At 35.5% G+C, this 24570-nt stretch overlaps 1 protein-coding gene across 8 annotated transcripts in view; it reads right to left on the minus strand.

Moving 5' to 3' along the window:
- LOC149792858 (sex peptide receptor-like) overlaps positions 1–24570 on the minus strand; it is a 211740-nt gene that overhangs the window by 114304 nt on the left and 72866 nt on the right. For 5 of the 8 annotated variants that reach the window (XM_089966642.1, XM_089966638.1, XM_089966637.1 and 2 more), the window contains exon 2: positions 8357–8413. The exons of the other annotated variants lie outside the window; for them this stretch is intronic. The gene's annotated coding sequence lies outside the window, so the exon portion shown is untranslated. The remainder of the gene's footprint in view (positions 1–8356; positions 8414–24570) is intronic. 8 annotated transcript variants of the gene reach the window in all.

Consider the following 24570-nt stretch of genomic DNA (forward strand, 5'->3'; position numbering starts at 1 on the left):
GTGTGATTTTGGATTTTCAACGTAGATTTAACAATTTTTCATTCATATCGCTAAGATATCTGCAGTGTGACATGCCACAGATATGTAGCATCATGTCCCACCCAGTCACGTTATCCTGAAACCAGGCCGACCAGTCTTAAAACTAACCTCTTATTGCTGACTACCATTTTTTGATTCTTTGGTATGACTCGTCCGGAATTCGAACCCGCTACCTCGCGCATCTGAGGCGGACGCTTAAATCACGAGGCCACTGGAGCGGTCGGAAAAAATGTCCTTGGTGAGTTCCTCATTTAGTGCAATGAATGATCTATAGAATTAAGAGAGCTAAATAATAGGATTTGAATCTGTTTATATTTATCTTATTTCATTTAACGCTTGATCATGACGAGAGGTAGTGTTATGGGGAATGTATGTGTGTTAGCATTATTAGTATCATAGTATATGTGTATTTTCCGTTATTTGTCTTCGTTCTTTGGTGAGTAATTATTGCCTGTCACACATATTCACCGTCCCCATCTGAAGTACTTGAGTAAGTGTAGGGCGTTCGTGACAATGTATTTATCTGAATAATGATTATTGACTAAAATAGTTTGGAGGTTGGTTTAAATTATGCAGTCTCTTTTTAATTTTGTCCCCAAGATTTCATAACTTTGTGTTTGACATTTCTAATAAACCAGTTCTGTCCAATTAGGCGTTGCGGTTATAGAAGAACTGCATGAATTTGAAAAACAAGATTATGTATGAAGGAAGTATTAAATCAAGGTCCGGAGAATATTAAAAAAAAATGAAAAAAAGTCCCATCAGAATAAAATGTATGTTACAGTCAATATTAGTGTCATATGCTTTGGATTCGGATCTCTGTATTATGACATTGCTTCTAAGTCGTACGTGGTATTCTTTCTCATTGTAATGTATTTATTGCAACAACAACAACAAAAAAAAAAAACTAGCACAATAATAGATTGCTCAATAGGGAGTACAATATCTTATTTTTTACTTCCATTATTTGGAAGTATTTTGAAAATGACTTCAAATATGCATCGTACATTGCAACTTTAACAAGAGACATTAGGCGGTACGATTTGATTATTTTGCCTTTTCGCGTTAAAGGAAAATTCTTTGAACAGAATGTACAAGAATTCATGACGGATTAAAAGCGAATGCTTGCGTTTTGTCTCGCTGCAGATAATCAGATGTGTTCTAATATTGATTGATATAGATAAAGCACTTCTTTAAATGTCTGTTCAGCTAACAGCTGTGCTATTAAAATCATTTCTCATCTCCCTAAAACGAGATTTGATTTAGACGGAGTCTGTTTAGAATATGAACCTTTGTATGACAGTTCTTATAACTGAACGCATCGGTGAGATTCTGTAAATCGCCAAGCTATCTCCAATATAAATTTGTATTGGCTGGTGTTGATAACATTTTGTATAGTTACTGTAAATAGACCAGTAATTTGTGCGGTTAAATTTCAATCGCAAGCCAGCAAGATGTGCAGCAATTCGTTTGTCTCTGTAGTTTATTCTGTAGTTATCATGAGATGATTCATGTACTATTTCATTGAAGAAAAATAAAATGTCTGTTTTATTTCGCTAAAGTTAGACTTTATCACGGAACGTGTCCTGAGATGATTGGTACGAATTAGATGTAGCTCGGCATGTAAACTGGTAAACTGTCTTTTATTGACATGTTGACTGGGGAAAGAAACAAGTTCAACAATATATATATATTTGTTGTGTACATCTGTATTTATTTTGTACTTGACCCTGTCCCAGATCAAGTTATTGGTGCACTTTACCAATGCCATTTATGTTGTAAAGAACATAATACATATCTAATATTTCTCAATCATGGTGAAATACATATTCAGTTTTGAAATGTCCTATGGTGAGTGTATTTTCAGAAAGGTTAACTGCGACCTAGGTCATGTAGAAGGGTCATGTAGATGGGTATATAATCTTGTTTAAGCAAAAAACAATTATTCATTCTTGCCCTAACATCTGAAGCAGAGATAGAAAGTGCTCAAAAATATTCTTGGACTAAAATATTAATTTGGAGTCATAGAGGATTCAGAAAAGATCATTTTAGACTATATTATTGTGATACGTATAAAGAATGTTAACACATCTCCACACTCCAGGCCATTGAAACGTTCGAGACTACAGGCACATCAACACGTTACATATTAGAGTTTATCTAAACTTGCACTGTAATTCAATTGGAACTTAATACATTTGGACTTGTGATGGAATGTTTAGGACTATTTGGCACAATACTGTAAGTTTCTTTTATATTTTTTTACTTGAATGTGTATTTTTAGAAATGTTCTAGGGAAATAAATTATTCGTTGAATTTTACAAAAGGTGTTGGTTTTCGCTCTTTTCTTAAGGCCATAGTGTAGTAACAACAGGTATGTATAAAGTTGTTAATATAAATGGTAAAGCATCAAACTATAGGGATCAGGTCGGTACGCGATTAACATATTATTATTCAAGTCTTGGTTGTTCACACCATCATTTAAAAGCATGCAAACCCTCTTGTCGTTTATTGAATCTATTAGGACAGAACTTTTAAGTAAAAGTATTACGACTGAAATTTATTCTAAATTGTATTAAAAGTAATTTTTCATTAATTTATATTGAGGATAATTTTCCACTAAAATATATGGAGATAAAATTTATATGTTTGTGTAATATAACTGTATACTATTTTATAAAGATCGCACTTTACGAGCAGGTGCAGAAACCCATACAATACATTTCTCTCGTAACTAAATGTCAAAAATTGTCAGCACAAAATACATTTTGCTCGTATCTAACTGTCGTCAAATTAGATTTGGGGAGAAGCTGCTGAACAAACAAATTATTATATCAATAATGAATGCGTTATGCAGATGGTTCACACGATCGCCATGGAAAAGTTCAAGGGGCATGTTCGCTGAACGAACGAAAAAACTGTATAAATAGCGAACCAGGCTTACGAAGAATTAGTTCCGTGCTCGAGTCAGAACAGCTCTGTCTTTTCCTTACAGCGATTCCGTACCTCATTCCCCAAGATGTAGTCGTATCTCCACGGTTATTAGTGACACCCTTGTTAGAGAGCCTGAATTCCTTCTACTCTCTCTCTCTAACCATGGGCAAGACATTTCTTATATGATACAAACCCATATCATAACAGTATATGGAAACATATGATAAAAATCCAGATCATAACAGATAATCGGGACTGATAATTTTATGATATCCTGTTTCATGTCTTGGATAATTGTGACAGAAAAGCCAGTCATATCCCGTTTCATGTCGTGAATCATTTAGACAGATAAGTTTGTCATATCCCGTTTCATATCTTGGATCACTGTGATATAAATTCTCATCGAACGGTCTTCAATATCGCGTTTGACATATTAAATCATTTCGACAGGAATTGTTATTGAAAATCCTGCACACTATCGTTTGATGGGATATAAATTCTCACTGAAAAGCCTGCAAGCAACTGTTTCATTGAGACAGGAATAATCATTGAGAATCCTGCAAACTACCGTTTCAGCGAGACATGAATTCTCATTGAAAAGCCTGCAAGCAACCGTTTCAGTGAGACAGGAATAATCGCTGAAATCCCTGCAAACTACCATTTCAGTGAGACAGGAATTCTCGTCGAAAAGCCTGTAAACTACCGTTCCAGTGAGACATAAATTGTCACTGAGTAATACTCTTACATAATAATGAGAAACCTCATCGGTTATTTCGCATGTAAGCTCCAGAATAGCTTACACAGGTATGTATGTCGGGTTCGCAAAGTCTGTGAACGAACGGAATGTGAAGGATGGGTAAAATGTAAGAAATGATCTAAACATTTATATATCTGTTATGAAACAATATTATACTAAAAACGCTTTATATATTTATATGGCATTGCGTTAGAACAAAACCTTACACTATCTATACACTTGTTATCGAGTCAACTGCAGACAAAAACGATCATCATATGTCATAGCATAACATACCTGTAGATCAGGGTGTATGTTTGTTTTTTTTTTCTTCTACTGATTACTTCTAACAAACTTCACAGACCCAGATCTGCCTTTGCATCATTGGTCTGTGCAGTTTGTAGTTGGACTCTTGTTCTAAGCGAGTAAGCACGGTATGTAGTCTTTTGGAGTAGAGGACTGTAAAATGCACACACATTAAAACAAATTTCAAAATATTAGAGATTTATGATCAGTCAGTCTAAACATTACTTATTAGGCTTTGGAAGATGTTGTTACTCGTGACAAGGCATGAGTGGCCACGTGCTGAAAACGAACGGTGCGGTTGAAGAATAAGACATTATTCTCTATTTTGATGCAGGTATATACTTTAAAAAAAGATCCGATCCGTGAACCATGTCACATATGAAACGACTAAATAAATCATGAAAAATTAAGAAGCCAGCGTAGGAGGTAAATGTTAATTGGCTTAAAACACAGCGATTCTGACACATAAAACTGAAATTTGTACCGTAATGAACGTATTTTACCAGACTGATTGACAAAAAAGGAACATTTTTTTTCAATTGAAAACGTTTGATAGCCAGAGCCCATCATTGGATTTCACAAGACGAAACTAAAGCCACGGGCGGAAGATAAGCCAACAGAGACGAGATTGTGCAGGGTGAGTCTAATAACCGAATATGTAGTATCTATTTTCAAGACCTAGTCGAAGACGATCATATAATGCTTGAATGATACAAAATAACGTCTGGGCAAGTTCAGAAAACAAACATTCCTGGTTACGAAATGAAATGAGGAGGGGAAATATTTGACATTGAATGGCAGAAGAGCAATTATAAGGGAAAGGCTATACACTATTGACGGGGATTGGATGCACTGAGAAAAGTCAGAAATCGAAACATTTTCAACATTCCCCATCCAGCCTCTTACAGTTGTTAAGGGAGTTGGCTACCTTCGTAAGATCTCACTACTGCCTTTTCGGATGAATACTTTGGTAAAATGCTACTTGAAGAAAAATAGTCTCTGTAACAACTTAATCATGCTAAATTTAGATTGTACTTTATAACGATATTTATTCTTAAGCGGCTCGATTGCATACTGTGCAGATTTTGTATAATCTCTAAAAGAAAAGAACCTAATTAAGTCTCCGTTGTGATAGATGACAAGATCTATGACGTAATAATTTAGCACTTGCGCAGAGTGATACAAAGTAACTTCCGTTACAATATCCAAGTCTCTACACCAATACCTGTTCCTTGTCTTTTGTTTTTGATGGGATTTCGTGGCATGATAATAGCAAGAAAAGATAAGACTTTATTTGACTCAAGTTGCAAAGGTTAAAACATACGATGTATATAAGAAAACGAACATTAATATATTTTATTACATAATGTTTAGCAGGGATTACACGACTCAGACAAAACAATATAAAAACTTGCTAATATTCAACAGTTATATTTATCAAAATTAGCCCAGGAAGTATAAAACTGCAAATAAGAATACTTCAGAAGATCACGTTATTTTTCCATTGTTTCTTGAGACTGGCTGAGTGTGCAATATCTATTGTTATGGGGAACATTAGACCATCTACCAGTTTCAGCAGAAAACCTATGATTCGCAGTTCTATTATTAATTAAATTGTGTGTTGTTTTTTTTTTTTTTCTTTCGTTTAATGCGAAACAGACCTTTTCCAAACTAGTTTTAAGTAACTTGTATTTAAAACCATTAGATGACGTATTGAAGTTAGCTGCCCAAGCTTGCATGTATTGATCTTTTAGTCGTTGTTCTACCTAATTCGTTAACTATTTAACTGACATGAAACTTGGATTTATCCATGCGTGGTTTACCCCATCAACATCATCGAATATACATTTTACTTCTCGGAACCATTTATTGTCACGGAATTATCGCCAAGGTGTTTGCATAAGAGAGAATAAATACGATATCGTTTTCATAACCACTAAACAGTCCAGCTTACTAGTTTTCAACGCGACATTTAATGTTGATAATTAACGGAAAACGGCCACGTTCGCTGTATACCATCAACAGAAAGAAAGGTAAAGACTTTGACATTCCGTTATGAATTTGTTTAGAATCTATCAAATCTCACAAATCCCCAAAATTTCAGAAGCATATATTACAATTGGTACAATGGTTTTGAACGAACAGCTTCAGCCGACAATCAACATGCAAATCAAAATTGCGTATACGCTTTTTAAGTAAACGCATAACTCTATTATCTATGGATACTAGATTAATCAGTATCTTGGAGAATTTTCCGTTCTTGTGAAATATAAGGCCTAAGCGCTTATATTCTTCTAAAACACCAATATTGACATCGTTATCTTAAATTTATATGTATGTTTCGTTTTTGAATCATATATAATAATATTTGTTTTCTCTTTATTGATTGTAAGTTTCCAGTTATTGCAATATCTATTAAACATATCAAGAGTATTTTGCATGTCAACGTCATATCAGATGGATTGTCTGCTACATGTATAACATCATAAGAATGGTAATCTGCAACAAGCATAGTGTAATCTCTTTTTTTTTTTGGGGGGGGTGGTGTATTTTTCACATATAGCGCTGGCAGTATATATATATATATATATATATATATATATATATATATATATATATATATCAACATAAGGTTTCGTAGTCTCTAAATTTTGTAACTTTCATTTCCAAAAGTCTATTTATGGGACTACGGTATTAGTTAAAACTTACTATATTACATGGGCCCTCGTAAAATTGTGCAAGCTTATGTCCCTCATTCAAGTTTTCACTCATTTCGATTACTTTTTTCTTTTTCATGCAGGTATTATTTAAGATAGCACTGGTCAGGATGACAGTGCAGTGTGTTTGGAAACTTTCAGCAATCGGACATCCCTTCAACTGTATAAGGGTTGTGCGTTTGTAAGCCATTTGGGTTACTTAAATCAGATTGATCAACGGGATGAATCAGATGACATTTACCCCTCATTTAATTACGAAAAAAATTAGATTTGGTAATGACGTCATATCATGTATGGTCAGGCCGTGGGAATGGATAATTGAATTCGAGTGCAGGTCCAGATTGTGCCGCTTTAATAGCCGAAGCCCCTTTATTTCTTTCAACGACTGTGTTCATCCCATCAATAAGGGCCTAAAACATTTCTACACGGCGGATCGAGATTTTATTTGTCGTATTCATAAGTTTATCTCCTTACCCCAATTCATCTATTTTTGAGAAGTTTTGACTCGTTTAGTTTTTATATATATTTGGCAGGTTGTGAGATCTGTGGTCTTGCATTGATTAGAGTAACATTTATGTATAGAACGGACACGTTGGACTTTCTAATTTACAACTGAAGTTGTATGGAATTCTTTGGAAATTTGGGATAAACTTATGACTTCTAGCGGGAATCGCAGCAAGGTTCGAGACCGTTCGGTCAAATAAAGACCCCTGGCTTGTAACAATATTAATAATTTGTAACATATATATCAAACCATAACACACAGTTTATTTATAAATTCAACTAAAATTTCCATTTTGGTCTAATCAGCCGTATTGACCCAGTAAATTTCTTCCCACTAAAGCGTGGAGACGAAAGCTTGCAAACCACATCCAATTTATAGGAAAATGTACAAAACTAATTAATATTTTTTATCGTAATTTAATTATTGTTGATTTGCTTGAATGCTCTAAGTACTATGAATTCGCATCGGTTTGCGAGAAAAAAAATATGTTAAAAATCAAGCTGGATCTATAACAATTTTATTTTCCTGAATAATCAGATGAAGACGGATCTTGAACAAATATATCATACTCCTACATAAAACTTATTGACATACATTATATGTATACATGCATGCGCGTGCATGTGTGTGTGTGTGTGTGAATTGTCGATAATAATGGAAGTCTTTCCAATGGATACATATTAAGTCATGGAATTTGAGATTAACAAACACGCGAGGAAAGAAAATGAAACAAAAAAAAAAAAAAAAAACAACATACGAAACATCCCATTTTGTAATGACATCTGTTATTACCGAGTAAAATTTCTACCTCAGTGAGAGACTGTTACACACACATCTTAGTATTTGTATTCAGTAGATACGAATTGTAATCTAACATTGAAGTATCATAATTTCACGAGAGAGAGAGAGAGAGAGAGAGAGAGAGAGAGAGAGAGAGATAGCAAAGTAAAAAATCAACAAGTTGTCAAAAATGGTGAAGTTAAGGCCAAACACTTAGAATTATTAATGGACAAACAGATGTGTCCCGGGTTCTAAAAGTACAAAATTTAGGGAAAGCATAAAGAAGGAAAATAAATCTGCGAAGTTACTTTCATAAACATCAAATAGATTCCAACTCACCTGCTGACATTACAGCTTTTCATAAAGGTGTCTAAATCAAGTGTATTTCCTGGGTTTCTGAAATGGGGAAAAACAGGTGGTAGATTTATCAATCACGATGTGTAGAATGTATACATGGTGTGGGGAACGTGAACAATAACTGCATAAAAGTAAACACACACACACACACACACACACACACACACACACACACACATATATATATATATATATATATATATATATATATATATATATATATATATATATATATATATATATATATATATATATATATATATATCACCATTTGTAGCTTTGTTATATTTGAATGATCTTTTCTTAATTATGGGGAGTCAGTGTTTTTAGAAGATATTTCTCAACCCGAGTAATTACCCAATTAGTTAATTAATTAATTTCTAGGAGCAGATGTCATAATGTAAAGTGTTCTCGAGACTTTATGACAGCACAAATCTATATCATAAAATGGACCTTCTCTAATTTCTTAGCAATCGGTATTCCCTAGATAAATATTTTAGGCACACTGTGAAAATATATGCACTGGGCATAATGGGGTGTTTGGGTCGCGTTTTGCACTGTATGACAGTCAGTACTAATATTCAGCTGACAAAGGCTAACTGGGGAATCTTAAAAAAGTGTGTAACAAGAAAGACATTACAACTGTGAAATTAGAGTTTCGTGATGTATTCTCATTCGGTGATTAGAGTTAAATTACTGTGGTATTTGTGCGTTTCCGAACATTTCAGTTGAGAACGACTGTTTACTTGAGATCATTAGAAATAGGGGAAGACATGTGCTATCAAACCACGCACACACAGGTTATATTCGCTCGGTTTTAGACCCCTAGCGTATAAAAAGATACATTCACAACTGTTTACTTGAGATGATTAGAAATAGGGGAAGACATATGTTATCAAACCACGCACACACAGGTTATATTCGCTCGGTTTTAGACCCCTAGCGTGTAACAAGATACATTCACAACTGTTTCTTTTGTACATTGGTATGCTATCTAGAAATAAAAGTGTTCATGCAATGCTGAATTCCATCTGAAAATAATTTATTACAGACACGAGTAATGTCTGTAACATATAATGACAGTTTAGTTGCTTAGGTTCAACATAAAATTGCATGGCTTAATTATACTAGTGCCAAGAAGGACGATTCCAATCTGCAAACTTAATCGAAACAAATCTCCTATTTTAATATATTTGAATTGCACAACATCTGGCCTACATATAATACGTACAAACATACAGACAGACAGACGGACCTGCGTGAATGTATGCTTAAAGGAATAAGCACGCATGCGCGAACATACGACTCTTTCCATACCTGGATGAATACAACCAAACAACCACTTCAGTGACCTAAGTAGTTAGAGCTTCCGCCTCGAATGCTTATGGTCACAGGTTGGAACCCCGGCCAAGTCATACCAAAGATAGAAACATGTATGCATGCACGCACATACATAAATACAACATACATACATACATACATACATACATACATACATACACACATACATACCCTTTAATTATCTGCAAAATGGTTCGCTGTCGTTTTACGGAAGATAAACTCATATTTCTGTACGTTTCCTTGAGTTCTACAAATTATTTTTGTATAGTCAACAGTTCCTGTCTCTCAGAGGGTTAATTGAAATTTTCCCGCAATGTTTCCCGTGATAAATACAGAAAACCGAAGACCAGTTCATTGCAAATAAACATGGTTTTCTTTGGTATTTCGATTAGACTGATTTCCCAATACTGACTACAAGATATTACTTACTATATCAGCCCAAATATTTTTGTTCCCTTAGGGTAATTTATATGCATCACCTGGTTTTCAATGAATTCTGTGATTCTGTATCCTTGCCTACGGTAATTTTTTTTTAGAGCAATTGGATGTTGAATATTATACCATCTGTGACCCCTAGAGATTATTAAGTTGAACATATTATCAATGGCAGTTGTACCTATATATTACCAATTTTTTTTACCTTAAGGAATTTGAACTAGATAAAGATTCTGTAGTTTGTAATTACACACCATTATTAAATTTTGATCAACACACACACACAAACACACACACACATACGCATGCACACACACACACATACGCACGCACGCACACACTATACATACATACATACATGCACACACATACATACATACATACATACATACATACATACATACATACATACATGCATGCATGCATACATACATACGTGCGTGCGTGCGTGCGTACGTACGTACGTAAGTACGTACCTACATACATACACACACACACATACATACATACACACATACACACACACACATATACATACATACATACATACATACATACAGACAGACATACATACATACATACATACATACATACATACATACATACATACATACATACATACATACATACATATAATATTCTCTTCAGTACATGCTCAAAATATCTGCAACTTTGCCACATACTATTTTAGCTTCGTCCCAGTTAGTAGTTAATGGATATTTACAACTTTTATGTTTTGTGCCAGAATCATTTCAAACTATACCATATGGAGTGTATAATTAAATCAAGACAGGTAATTTAAATCCTAAATCATTACTAAGTAATATAGGATTCGTCTTGGCTATATTCATCGCAACACTGACAAGAAACGCGCTTTTCCGATGCCAAAAGATACAACATCAACAACATGCAAATGCTATCGATATTTCCTTGGTGCCAAATGCTGTGACCGCTTGAGTCCTAAATGAATAATGAAAAAAGAAACGTAAAATGATTAAAAGTCTTTTTAAAACTTATGTAAGCCAAATATTTTTTACTAAACTGGATGTTTCCGAATTAGCACGAAATTAATGTTTCCTAACAGAGTAATATCGTCACCACATAATGCATAATTTTCGGTGCAACCTGTCTTTTCACGTTTTATCAACCAGAATGTTTTGTTCAATTAGCAATTTAATAAAGACAACGAAATAAAAAATGTTTCTTTAAATTATTTCACTAACTTTCCAATATCTTTTAAAGAGCTTCCTAGACACAATAAATTAAAACTTAAAAAAAGTATGTCACCCTTTTCAACATTATCAGAATAACCGTCAAGATCAGAGAGTAAACAATGTCTTTCAAAACTTAGCGATCACCATGTTTTGTTGAAAATTACGAGCAGTAGAGTCTCACAAAAACCACATACTAATTCATTAATCCAAACAATCATTTTCACTTAGATTCACGAATAAGATAAACAGTCGAGTTACAACTTCCATGTTTGTTACACAGACACAAGATTGAAAAGAGATTAAAAGTTACTAGCCAATAGATTTGCTTACAAATGAGACTGGTTGTACTTGTATCCATTTATAAACGTTTTTTAAATTTCGATTGCAATTTAACAAAACAGTCCACTATCCACATTTGAACGATTCTTTTTAAAATAATGGCGGGGTTCGCATCTTAGTCTATATCTAGTAGGATACCTACTTAAAGTACAACAAAATATATCCACAAAAGCAATGTACGTGGTTTACATTTAAGGGATATATGAGAAGTGTACCTTAACAATACTGACTGTCGTATAAATGCAATAGTTGTAACATTCATATTTTGTCGCGAAAATGTATGCATTTTATGTGTCTATAATGAAAAAAGGGTAGTGTTACTTACGTGTGTATAGTGGAAAAGGGTAATTCGACTTCTGTGTGTATAATGGAAAAGGGTAATTCCACTTATGTGTATATAATGAAAACGGGTAAGTCCACTTATGTGTGTGTGTAATGGAAACGAGTAATTCGACTTATGTGTGTGTATAATGGAAAAGGATAATTCCACTTGTGTGTATATAATGAAACGGGTTATTCCGAGTAGTATGTGTGTATAATGGAAAAGGGTAATTCCACTTATGTGTATATAATGGAAAAGGGTAATTCAACTTATGTCTGTATAATGAAAAAGAGTAATTCCGCTTATGTGTATGCAGTGGAAAAGAGTAATTCTAATTATGTATATATAATGGAAAATGGTCATTTCACTTATTTGTGTATAATTGAAAAGAGTAATTCCACTTATGTGTATATAGTGGAAAAGAGTAATAGTCTGTTGTTCAGAAATCTGCATTGAAACATCACCCCATACCGTAGCTATTGTGATATATTATTGGCACGAGGAATAACCCAATTAATTTACAAGAATAATAATAATCTTTCCATGCCCTCATCTGAAAAAGTAATGCCGTTCAAGTTTCTATGTTTTGTCTTGAAACTCTGTGCAAATCTTTTCCTAACCAACAGGCAATGCTACCATAGAAAAATGTAACAATTTGTTTGGCACTCTAGCGGCTATGATCTTGCGATCGTCTTCGGATACGAGACTCTCTTGAGATTCTCATGAGCATATTAAGCTTTGTACAGTTGATCGTCATTTGAAATTAGTAAGCTGTTTGCCAAGACATCACATCATGTGTCGTCAAAGGGGCTACGGTTTGGGTGATGAGGACTAGCGTACCTGTCTGACTGTGACACTTGAATGCATACCTTTAGGAAATACATAAGAGGAAACGTTTCTAACATGATAGGCTCTCTTTTCCACAAAAACGTATGATAGGCTCTCTTTTCCACAAAAACGTATGATAGGCTCTCTTTTCCACAAAAACGTATGATAGGCTCTCTTTTCCACAAAAATGTATCTTGACCTTCTTCATCAAATCTCACAAGTTACATTGTTTCCAGAATACTGACCACGTCTATCTTGATATTATGGGATTGAGGTCTGTTTGCAAGATTTACTTGCCGCCCAAAATTGAAGAGCTTGACAAATATACTCACCTCCGAGACCAAAGATTTGACAACGAATACGCTCCAAAATGCATAAAGAATATTATGTTTTGAAAAAGACGCAAGCATACTTTTGCGAAGAATTTTACATAGTTTAAATTATAATCAAAGTATATATCAGAAGGACCATAGCAAGTCCTGAAAATAAACACATTAGTGGGGACCAAGTGTTTGGAACTATTTTGTTACTCCTAACATACAGACGTGTCATCAGAGTTAGTCTGCGTAGGGATACTATCCCAAACTGGATAGTCCTTCTACATGAACTGTTATTACAAAGGGAGAGCAAATTCCACCACCGTCTATAAGATTTCAAATATGTTGTGCAATAGATTCCTTAAATATAATCTAAATCTGCATCATGTTTATCATTTAAATCACATTTCCAAAAACTTGTTATCTATATATAACAAAAATATCCATCCAGCCAATCGGGTAGCTGACAGGCTTAATAATTACAGGGAATCAAATGTACCTCACATATAAGACATGGGCTTGAATTAAAATCTTTAGTTCTCATAGCTGCAAGATGTTATATCATAGGAAAACAGTTTAATTCTGAATGTTTCAAGCAAAAACAATCTGTAAACATAACTAATGATCGGAAACAAATCTAATCATGCTCCCTTCGTTGCGACCAGCGATTCACTGAGTGCATGCTTCATTACGTTCTATACGGCTATCTGGTCGCCTAAATCGTATGAAACAATGGCTCTGTCAGGTTTGCTTCACAGTTCTTGAAAGTGTCAGAACATACCTAGCACACAATATTTTTCTGTAAGCAATCATCAATGAGAAAGTTCAGTGACATTTCTTGTTTTCTAATTACAGGATCTCCAAGTGCACCCTTTCTTCTTTTTTGTACTCATTATATTGATAGAAAAATGCAAGTTTCAGTCCTAGTTAACACACACACGCACGCACGTACGCACGCAAACCACCACCCACCCACATACATACACACATATATACACATACAGACATACACACACACTCATACATACATACATACATATTTTCAGATGCGTATAAACAGATTTAAATTTGTTTTGTTGTAAATTTCTTATTTCCACTTTCCTAGTTGAAATATCCAGATAAGAAAGCATAATAATATATAAAAAATTACAGTTTTTTTCCTAATCTATGACAAAACAAGCTTCCCTACGAAATTCTGACTGCTAAAAGATAGAGTCTTCAATTTATGCTTCCCAGCTACTAAAACATTTTCCAAGTTTTCTTTCTCTATACTAGATATAGTATGGTAAGTGATGTGCTGGAATACAAGTATAGTACGAATGAATTAAGTGAATCTCTCTCTCTAGAACATCCAATTGACCTAACAAAGCAATTATATAATCCATAACTAAAATCAACAAATCAATTATAGGATCTATAACTCGAATCAACAAATCAATTATAGGATCCATAATTCGAATCAACAAACCAATTATAGGATCCATAACTCGAATCAACATGCTAATTATAGGATCCATAACTCGAATCAAGAAATCAATTATATGATCCATGACTCTAATCAGCAAATCATTTATAGAGATCCGTAGATCGAATCAGCAAATCAGTTACTGGATCTATAACACGAATCATCCAATTAATACTAGGATCCATAACTCGAATCTACACATCGATTATAGCGATCCATAGTTCGAATCAACAAATCAATTATAGGCATCCGCAATCCGAAAGTAAAAAAACAAACATTATAGGGGTCTATAATTTGAATTAGCCTTGTTTATTATAATTACAGATATTCTATCTGTAATATGTAAATAAATAAAAAAACTTTTGAAGAATCCAGGTTGTTCGACAGTACGATGTTCTAGTGAACAAAATTTGGCTGCATTTGCTTTATTAGTAAAAAGTACCCCATACCACTTCCAAGTGTATAGTTTGATCTTAAATCTGCAAGGGAAATACTATCATCCTGTATAAAACACAAACCGACAGTATAATAAATTAATACACAATTTCTGATCATTTATATTGTTGTTCAATTTAGTGATATGAGGAGTGACAATAACGTTCAGGAACTCATCTTGCCGAATAATTATTACTTTCTTTGTGAATAGGACGCGTAAGGTTCTTTTAAAAGTAGTTAGCCTTAGCCGTATGCAGTTCTCTCATCTAGTTAACCATGCCCTGAACACGTGCCAGTCATATGACAGCATCTAGTTAACCATGCCTTACTACGTGCCAATCATATGACAACATCTAGTTAACCATGCCCTGAACACGTGCCAATCATATGACAGCATAAGGTGAAGATATGGTGACATAATTAATATGACACGATAAGCCGATTTTGCGATGCGCGCCCTGACGAGGAAAGTTCTACTTTGAGGTTTCCTGTTTTTATCTGCATGGGAATCTTAGTAAATCTTTGCCCTTATCCCCACCCCTACCATTCGCTCCTCCCCACCCATCTATTTTAGACACGCGAAATCTGTATGTCTTCCTGGCACCAGAAAAAAATATCGCCTCTACGTCATTAATATGTCCTGATTATTGAAATGTCAAAAGTTTCCGTTCCGTCAGAGACAGGAACTTGTCATTCTTCCTTCATGTATGTTTTCATGGTCTCAGATATACTCTTCGATATCGATCTCCATGGTTTACATCCTCTCTCATCATCTGTACATGCCAGTGTCTTTAGCTCCATCGAAACATTCATCAATTTATTTATATAACTTTTGAACTACGTATTAGACTATCAAGGAACTTTTGACATTTTGCGAAACTTTCACCACATGATAGGTATAATGTTATTGTAACCCTCTGTTCCGTTATGACGTCATTTATCATATTACCATTGCATCTACTAATCAGACGTCGTTGATGCTTAACTACGCAGATTATCAACATAATACACAGAATACATGGCATGGTTATCGAGGAAGACTCGAACGTTATACAAGGCCTTGGTAAAGTGACACTTCGATCATACAACAGTACGCACATGACAGACGTGGCGTACCAAACTATAATTATAACCATTAGGTATGTCCATCTAGATACAATGATAATTATACATACACCTCAACCAATAATAAGTATCATGTTTTCTGAGATATTTGTTCCGACGGCATCTCTGTCCAAAGTACAAATTCTAATTGTACATGCCAAGGTTATGAGGTCTCTCTCACAGACTCGGGAATAACTAATAAATCTGTCTTCATTCCTATAACGACTGAGAAAAATTTAAACTGTACATCCTTTGGTCTGAAAAAGAAAGGTTTGCAACTTATCAATATCAATGTAAGACACATCTTACTAAAGATCGATGAACTAAGACTAACGATACAAAATGAACCCAACCTTGCAGTAATTGGACTATGCGAAACGTTTCTAGATTGTAATGTACCTGACAGTGCTATCTCTATTAGCAACTTTTTTTTTGGAAAGACGAGATCGACCACAAGGCATAGGAGGAGGGATAGTCATGTACGTTTCAAATTACTTAACATACAAGAGAAGAACAGATTTTGAAAATTCTACTATCGAATCAATATGGATCGGGTTAAGTTTCCTCAATAGTAAATAACTATATCTGCTCAGCATACCGACCCCCAAACTCCCTCTCCTCATGGACTGACCAATTTGAACACGAGTTAGAGGCTGCTTTATCTTCCAACAATTAAGTAATTATCATGGGAGACTTTAATATTGACCTCATCTCTGATACTAACACTAAATGGCTACATATGATACAACTGCACGACCTTACACAGGTAATAAATGCTCCAATAAGAGTAACAGCCTGTACTTCTACTCTGATCGACCACATCTGTACTACCCATCCATCCAATCTCTAGGAGATAAACGTACGTTTCCCTATTAGTGATCACTATCCTATATGTGCAACTCGTAAGCAACAGAGCGCAAAGAAAAACAACTTACACTCCTGCATGCAGTACAGATGCTTCAAAAACTTTTCTGAAAATGAATTTCTCTCCGAACTATCACAAAACATTAACGCAATATATTTTCCTAACACAGACCCAGAATATGACTTGTCTAACTGGAATCACTGTTTTCTTACTATCCTAAATAAACACGCCCCCATACGCATCAAGAGAATTAAACGATCAAAACAACCAGAATGGTATACTAATGAAATCGCAGAGGCACAACGCAAACGAAACTACTACCATAAACATAACGACTTCACAAACTATCGTTTATGGCGAAACAAAGTCAAATCAATCATTGTAAAACACAAACGCTCCTTTTTCAAAGAAACCATCACATCAAACTCCAATAACATATCCATCTGGAATCACTTACGAAATCTAACTTCAAAGAAACCTGCGCCTCTAGCTCCATGTGAAATTATAGTTGATGGTACCAAATATATTTAAGAGCTCGATATTGCAAACCAGTTGAACCATTTTTTTTACTAATATCTCCCAAACGCTTGACAGGTCTAAGAATACAGAGCCTAATTTAGACAAACTTACTAAATTCGTGAATGAAAGGGTACCCGATCATGTTAGTTTCAACATTCCCTTAATAACAATAAATTACACTTTTGATATTATAAATAAACTTGACACAAACAAATCAGCTGGTCTAGATGGAATTCACCCCAAAAAACTCTGAAAATGTCGGCTTTATCAATCTCAGAGTCGTTGAAAGAAATAATTAACTGTAGTATCACTTCCAATAAATTCCCGGAGTCATTGACGTTAGCAAAAGCATTCGCAATTTATAAGGGAAATGAAAAGAATGAAAAGAATGACCCATCCAACTATCGACCCATATCTGTTCTATCCGTACTTTCAAAAATTATGGAAAAACATGTCAGCAAGCATATTTTCAGATATCTTGACAAGTACCAACTCCTCCATAGATCACAATCAGGTTTTCGAAAGAATCACTCATGTCAGACTGCAGTGACAAACCTTATAGACCAATGGCTACTAGCAGTAGAATCAGGTGAACTTACTGGTGCAATCTTCATTGATTTTAAAAAAGCATTCGATTTGGTTGACCATTCGGTGCTCATTAAAAAACTTTCAGCCTACAAGTTTTCTCCAAACTCAGTTGCCTGGTTCACGTCGTATCTCACAAACAGACACCAGGTTGTTTGCACGGGTAAACATATTTCCGAACCAAGTCATATCTTAAGTGGTGTTCCTCAAGGATCTATATTAGGGCCTCTTCTTTTTCTACTATTTGTCAATGACTTAGCCTTGTATCCAGTGCAGGCTAACACAGATCTTTTGGCTGACGATTCGATATTGCATTTATCTGATAAATCTGTAGACTCCATTAAAAATAAACTTCAAACCGACCTCAACAATATATCAGTTTGGTGTCATCAAAACAAAATGCATATTAACATCTCTAAAACGAAATGTATGACAATTGGAACAAGGCAGCGTCTATCTACTAACATGGATTTACTTCTAACTCAAAATGGCTTAGACGTATCTATTGTCAAAAATCAAAAACTTCTTGGTATCTACATTGATCAACACCTCAGCTGGAATGCGCATATCGATCTCTTATGTGCAATGGTAGTCAAATTAATAACTCTGTTTAAATTGCTGTCAAAATTTCTACCTCCACAATCACTTGAAATTTATTTTTCGGGTTATATACTACCACTGATAGATTACGGCTGTACCATATGGGGAAACACATCAAATTATAATCTGTCCAAAATTGATAGACTCCAGAAAAAGGCAGCATGAATAATACTGAAACTTCCTGTTATGACTCCCTCAAATGTGTTGTTTTCACGTCTGAAATGGCTACCTATACAAAAACGTATTCTTTATTTTAAAGGAATCATGACATACAAGTCTTTAAACGGTCTTTCTCCAGATTATATCTCTAACATAATTGAACTAAGATCATCGAATACTGAGCGTAATCTCCGATCGACGACAAACAACGATCTCCAGATTCCTTGGTCGAAAACCAATCACTACAAAAGCTCATTTTCTGTATCAGCAGCTACTGTATGGAATTCCTTACCAATGAGGATACGTAATTTAACTTCCCTTGCTTCTTTTAAAATGCCATTAAAGAAATTCCTTCTAGACCAGCTGGAATGATATATTAAAAGCTCCGAATAGAAAACTTTAAAATCATATCCATAATTGATATATATTTGTATGTTTCCCAGTATAGTCACACATAGTCATTCATGTCAAATATGTAGGAATGAGTGTGCGACGATACATGGTTATGTGCATGATCTTCTATTTTTATTTCTTATTACAAAAACTGAGGACCACATGGCAGATGGGTCAGCCATGACCAAATGTGTTATCCTCATTATAGATAGTTTATTATTATTATTAATATTATTATTATTATTATCTCATTCAGGAAATAATGGAGTTTGTTCTCTAAGGGTATGATCGCTCTACACAAGCACGGGACGGAAAACCAATGATATTTCGCGCATGATATTTCTTGTCTTAGATTACTTCTTGCCGCTTGGGACAGCTTCCTTGACATTTTTGAGGTTGAAAGACTGTACTTAATTGAATGATTCAATCAATTAATTCCTTTATACATCAATTGATTTAGCAGCGAGACTGGTTCCTTGTAATTTGTTCTGAATTTCTATATTGAAATCACGGTCGTACAGAACAGTACATCGACTATGTTTCTCCCCTCGTTCGTCATCTGAATAATTGTGGGAGATGCTCCCCCGTCCCCCAGAGGTTCAACACTTGGAAACTGAACAAATCATGCACTAGGCTAGTTGATAGTGCAATTATGAATCATACATACATATATGTGTGTGTGTGTGTGTGTGTGTGTGTGTGTAGCAACATACATGATGGAAGACGACGGCGCGTTGAAAATAAAAAGGTTTCCCAACTTCTAGACCTCATGTCACATGACTTGCGCGTGAGCTGGATTTGAGCTAGGGAAGGTTGCGGGAGGTTACTCTCATCCTGTTATCCAGACCTATCTGAATACGTTTGGAGATGATCACTGTATTAGTGATTGCCTTCTGCCCTCAAAGCCTGTACTTTTCTGTTCAGCTGCCCGATCCACCATAAAGTGTAACTGTCCAATATGGGTCACGTGTCAAGGTAAGGACCGCCTACAAAAACGTACCCAGAAGAGAGAGAGAGAGAGAGAGAGAGAGAGAGAGTGTGTGTGTGTGTGTGTGTGTGTGAGAGATTTGGATTCTTTTGACGTAGTTTTGACATTTGTTTCAGTCATATCGATACGATGTCTGCAGTGTGATAGTTTATAGTGATGTCTAGCACCGGGTATCATGCCGCAAACGGGTAGCATCATGTCCTACCCAGTCGCATTATCCTGACACCAGGCCGACCAGTCCTAACACTAACCTCTTAATGCTGAGCACCAAACGAGGTTGCTGTTAGTGCCATTTTTATGTCTTTGGAATGACTCAGCCGGGGTTAGGAACCCACGACCTCCCGCCTCAGAGGTGGACGCTCGTTATTTTTTTAAATTATTTTTTGTCTTCTCTTTTTTGCAGTGTACCCAGAAGAACCCGGTGAAAAGTGCAGCTCTATGTCAGCATGATACAGTTTTCTTGATACACTTAGGAACATTTTGATCAGTGTAACACAATAAAACCTTGGTCTGTGGATAAGCAGTTTACCTCTTAGAAAAGTAATGTTACAATAGTTAGGCATGTTTTGCGTAGTCAAAGATCTTGGTAGGCATCAAGACTTTATGTTTTGCGCTGCGTGCAGAATAAATAATGGTTTATGGTGAGATATTCCTAATATGTTAAAATTTCTGTGTAAAACAAAATGGCTGTTATTGCAAATGACATGCAGCAGTTAACCAGTCTGTAGATTATTTTTCAGAAAATATTATATTTTCGGCAAATACTTGGAAACGCGTTCCACTATGTCAAGTGAAACCAGATTGCAGGTTCCTTGATATGATTAATGTGGATTAAACGACTGTTACGGTAATTAAAGCATTACGAAGACTTCAAAGAAAGCGAGAGCATTTTCAGGGCCATTTAAAACTCAATATAACTAACGAATCAATACACATTAGCACACAACATTTGTCTTGAATTATGACGTGTGAACTATGCTGCGATATTTATTTCTTACTTCGCCGCGTATATGCAATCATTCCAAGGGTGATTGGAAGCCAGGCAAGTTTCGTCAGTCGGTAAACATTATTGGACCCGAGCCAGTTGTCTGATCTTCAGCGAAATTGTTCTCTTTCCTGTGTCACAGGAGCGACAGTGAACATAATAACAGTTGAACCCTTTCCAAATATATCGATAACTAGTAACGCCGAGGTGATATTTTAAATATGGTATTCAGATGCTCGCAGTAAGATTCCATACGGATTGAACTTTGACCCATTTAAGGTCATTCCGTTCACAAAGAAAACTACCTTAATTTAAAAAATGGGTCAAATTTGCAGTTAGAGAGTGTGTGTGTTTTGCATTTTTAAATTAGCTTTAACAATTTTTCAGTCATATTGATACGATGTATGTAGTATGTCTGCAATGTGGCAGTTTGTAGTTACGTCTGGTACTGGGACATCATGCCGCAGGCGTGTACCATGATGACCCACTCAGTCACATCCTGACACCTGGCCAACCAGTTCTAACACTAACCTCTTAATGCTGAACGCCAAACGAGTCAGCTGCTTGTACCATTTTTATATGTCTTTAGTATGGCTCGGCCGGGTCTTCAAACCCGCGTGCTTCCGCATCCGAGGCGGACGCTCTAACCACTTTAGTTTCTGGCTGATATTTATGACAGGAAAACAAAATAATTAATCGCAGGAAACCTTTAACGAGTGATCTTCAGTGACCGAGGGCATCCATTGCTTTTCCATCTTAGTTTTATTAATTATTCAACGAGAAAAGAAGTCCCTTTAAACCCAGTAACATTCAAGTTGATTAAAATTGTACAGTGTGACTCAATCGTTAGAATAAAAAGAAGAAAAAAAGAAACATTTTCTTTTGCACTTTTATATATAAAGAGTTTCTTGTCCAGTATGCTTTTTTTTATAAAAGTAGCGATGAAGTGTAATAAAATAAAACATGAAGTGTAATACAATAAACATGCATGAAGTGTAATACAAAAAAGACATGAAGTGTATTACAAAATAAAACACGAAGTGTAATAAAGTAACGCATGAAGTGTAATACAATAAACATGCAAAATATCAGTGGTGTTGAAATTGATTCCCCCCTGTGTTCTATGAATTATCTTATTTCTTCGGGTGGATATTTTGCAATGTCGTTGGGTCAGAAGGGCATTATTGCGAGTAGTTCTTTTTCTCTGCAAATTAAGGTCTGGCTTGACCGCCATACACGGTTACTACTGCTTTCTTACTGGCTTCCAATTTTTCAGAGCGTGCCCTAAATATTTAGGCATTTTACAGGTCGAATTTAGGCGGACGTTGCAAGTTTTCGGTATCAGTGAATACGATAGACTATATTTGTGAACTTTTCAAATGGAAAAGATAAAATCTCACCCTCTTACGCTGCAACATATCAATGCCCTGACAATTTTGAAAATGTTGTCATTGTTGCTGATTTGGGTTAAACGCCATATGTCAACGCCCGACACATAACGACCAGTGTAAATGGTGGAGGAAGAACCCGAAAAAATCTCAGTAAGAGCCACCGACTCAGGGGAAGATACAGGCCAGCTCTCACATTGGCCCAGCCAGAGACTCACTGTGGTATATAACGGAGAGCGCTTTGGACCACCAGGACCCCCCCCCCTTTTTGTAAACGTGAACGAAAAAGAGCATTGTCAGATGGAAAATAATTCACGAGTGATTAGCAAAGAGGCTGATGATAACGATGCTAAAATATTAAAGCTGATAATAAAGGTGTCATCACAATTGCATGCATTACTGAATTTATGTGTGTGTGTGTGTGTTAGCAAATATCTTGCAAATAAAATGCAGTTGAGATGATGTATCATATAGAGGAGATACCCCCCGCAGCTAAACTCTAATAAGGAATAAATTGCCAAGACACTTTAAAGTATATTTTCAGAATCAGAGATCATGCTGATATAAGAGCAGAAAGCCTACATGGCTGTCTTTATGTGATGATTAAGAAAGCCCTCTGTCTGGAACCATCATCTTAATATCACTATTAATACATAATTAGCCATCCTGTACCGAAGAGACAGTAGAACATGCTTCTGTGTTGTTGGCAGAGGCTATTCGTAATGGATTAGGTCAAACCAAATTTTCATATCCAATTAGGAATGATAACTATACTGACTTACATGGGCAATGCTAACAGGCATGTTCTTCACTTCACTTGCATTTAAGGGAGGTACTGTTTCAAACGAATGTCAATTTCATTGCACTCTTTAAGTTTGATTTCATGCTCAAACGTTCTAATCCCATAATCTAGTACCAAATTAAGAACATTTGCATAATTGTACCTTTTATTGCAAGAAGTTTATTCAGGTCTCGAAATAGAAACAAAATATGGAAGCCTCACTTAATTCTGATTGATTAAAAACCTTTCTTTAGCACAGGTGTCGTGGAGCAAATGCTTAACACGTGTGTCATGGAGAAAACGCTTAGCACAGGTGTTGCAGAGCAAATGCTTAACACGGGCTTTTCTTGAGCAAATACTTACCACGGGTGTCCTTGAGAAAATGCTTAATGCAGTTGTCATGGAGCAAATGCTAAACACAGGTGTCGTGAAGCAAATGCTTAGCACAGGTCTTGTGGAGCAAATGCTTCACATGGGTGTCGTGGAGTAAATGCTTAGCAAAGGTGTTGCGGAGCAAATGCTTAGCACATGTCTTGTGGAACAAATGCTTAACATGGGTGTCTGGAGTAAACGCGTAGCACAGGCGTTGCGGAGCAGATGTCAATGTAGATGAGCATCCAAAGGTATGGTACGTAATTTAGGTCTGAACACACTTCTCAAAATTTAATAATAATATAGTGATAATAATAATACTACTTAATTGATCTATGAAGCTCATTTACAGTTGGTGTGTGTGTGTGTGTGTGTGTTTGGATTTATAACGTAGTTTTAACAATCTTTTAATCATATCGCTACGATGTCTGCATTGTGGCGGTTTATAGCGATGTCTAGTACTGGGGCATCATGCCGCAGACATGCAGTAACATTATCCTGACACTTGGCCAACCAGTCCTAACAATAAACTCTTTATTCTGAGCGCCTAGTGTGGCAGCTGTTAGTATAATTTTTATATAAGTCTTTGGTATGACTCAACCGAGGTTTGAACCCGCGAACTCTTGTATCCGAGGCGGATGCTCTAACCACAAAGCCACCGGAGCGGCCCATTTACAGTTAATCTTCGAAATGCTAATGAAAATTACTGAACTGTGTTATGTGCACGCGAGCCGGTATTTATTATCGGTTAAGTAGATAAA

The sequence above is a fragment of the Sinohyriopsis cumingii genome, chromosome 8, assembly GCF_028554795.1.
Source record: "Sinohyriopsis cumingii isolate HCF-2022 chromosome 8, ASM2855479v2, whole genome shotgun sequence".
Classification (NCBI taxonomy): domain Eukaryota; kingdom Metazoa; phylum Mollusca; class Bivalvia; order Unionida; family Unionidae; genus Sinohyriopsis; species Sinohyriopsis cumingii.